Here is a 2500-nt window from a genome sequence, read left to right as displayed (position 1 = left end):
ACTCAGTTCTAATAATCCTTTCATTTTCCATTATCCCAAATCCATGAGTTCGCTCGTTAACGTATACTTAAATAACAAAAGGAAGAAGCCGGGTTGGCAAGATACCGTGTAGTAATTGTCATGACAAGGCGAGACAGGTAAATCGCTCTCGCAAAGAATAACAGAGCACAAAAGATCAGTACGTTACCTTCCGGAGAGTTCAGGAATTTTCCTACATATTAGAAATACAGGGCATGTCATTAACTAAGAAGGCGGGTTGGTTTTCAAGAGTAGCTGTCCGTACAAAAGAAAGATGGAATCTGCATCATCAATCAAACCAACAATATGAACCTGTCAGTAGAAAATGTCCCTGCTGACAGGTTCATATTGACTGGTTTGATTGATCGCTCTGGCAGCACCTTTTGTTCCATAGTGGTGAAAACCCTTCACTCAGTTAATGACATGCCTTATTTCTAGTTTGGCGATGGACGCATGGGTCGCGTTTCTTCAATGATGTCCATCTTCGACCAAATTAGGAGTCGGGAGTTGTTTTCATAAAGTGTCAGTGGGACCTCTGTGTCCGTCTCCGTTACGATGCTGAGGATCATGTTAAATGAGTCATTTGAACGACGTCTCAACCCTACCAAAAGATATGTAGCTTAAGGAATTTAACAGCGAAGGTGGGTTTTCTATATACTTAAATGCATACCTGTTCTGTTTTCTTATGACAGTACATCTAGGAACGGCAGTTTTCGTCCTTTTCCCAAAATTTTATGGTAGAACTGATTAAAAAATTCATTAAAGTCCCCCAGCTATTGTCCCAGAAAGTAAAGATATCATCTACGTATCTAAGCCAGATCATATTATGGGGTTTGATCAAAAGTTCTGTTTCGAAATATTCCATGTACAAGTTTGCTAGAAGGGGGTGATAGGGGACTTCCATGCTACAGCCAAATTTTTGTTTGTAAAATTACCATTGAAAGAAAACACGAATTTGTCGTCTATCAAACCCCATAATATGATCTGGCCATCTGGGACAGCTGGGGGACTTTAATGAATTTTTAATCTAAATTCGAGTTCCGACCATAAAATTTAAAACAGAATGGGAAAAGGACGGAAAACTGCCGTTCTAGATGTACTGATCATAAGAAAACAGAACAGGTATGCATTTACAGTATATAGAAAACCCACCTTCGCTGTCTCCTACATTCATTTCTTAAGCTACCACGACGTCTCCGTAAAAATCATGGTAGGTGCAACCTATTCCTCAGAGGACTTAGGATATGTTCAAATGAGTACCTGGATCAAGAATTTAACACGATCCGCCAACACCTAACGCAACTGCTCTATCCACCACACATTATCGAGAGGGCTATTAATAAAGCAAATAAAATATACTACAGAGGTCCCTCACAACAGACAAATAGATATCAACAACAAAATAAAGCTTCCATACGATGAAAACATCCAAAAGGCCACCGAGCAACTCAGTTCTAATAATCCTTTCATTTTCCATTATCCCAAATCCATCGGGAGTTCGCTCGTTAACGTATACTTAAATAACAAAAGGGAAGAAGCCGGAGTTTACAAGATACCGTGTAGTAATTGTCATGACATCTATGTAGGCGAGACAGGTAGATCGCTCTCGCAAAGAATAACAGAGCACAAAAGATCAGTACGTTACGCTTCGGAGAGTTCGGGAATTTTTCTACATATTAGAAATACAGGGCATGTCATTAACTGGAGTGGGGCGGAGTTGGTTTTCAAGAGTAGCTGTCCATACAAAAGAAAGATGCTGGAATCTGCTATCATCAATCAAACCAACAATATGAACCTGTCAGGAGGACATTGGAAATCGGACGCCATTGACACCTTAATCCTCGGACCCCTTTTGAAGAAGATGACCCAAGAAACGCGACCGCCAGATCCATCGCCAAACGGGAGGTAATGAGGCCAAAAACCACTAGGGAATTTGGTCAATCTCCTCCTTCTTAAGAAACGCCACCTCCTTAACATCGGAGGCCTAAGGCCACACCTTCATGTTTTTGTATATATACCATTGTAACTTTCCACCTGTCCATATTCTACCAGTGAACAGGGGCACAGAAACAAGTGCCCGAAATATATGGTTTCAACGTTTAAATAGTGTTTTATGGGCCTTCTTATTTTCATATTACACTGTAGTATTACAGGAAAAGACATTCACATTTGTATATGTTCATGCAAGTATGCGCGTTTGTTTGTAACCGCGAATTCATACGCATTCAAATTCATCGCGCGCGCGAAGGACGGACCTTGCAAAACACCCACTGATGTCTGTTCGGCGTGGTCGCGGGATTCCTAATATGACCTTATATGTACACCACGCGGCTGAAAACGAGCTCACTTTCAGTAGAGGTATGGGGCCGAAGTGGATGGCATTTTTCAGCGTATTCCGATAATGAAATGTCTATGTAAATGCTCCCATACCCCCCCAGCCCCCTCCCCCGCCCCCAGCCCCCTCCCCACCCCACGCATTTGC

This window comes from Macrobrachium rosenbergii, chromosome 1 (genome assembly GCF_040412425.1).
Source record: "Macrobrachium rosenbergii isolate ZJJX-2024 chromosome 1, ASM4041242v1, whole genome shotgun sequence".
Taxonomy (NCBI): Eukaryota; Metazoa; Arthropoda; class Malacostraca; order Decapoda; family Palaemonidae; genus Macrobrachium; species Macrobrachium rosenbergii.
This window is presented reverse-complemented; position numbering follows the sequence as displayed.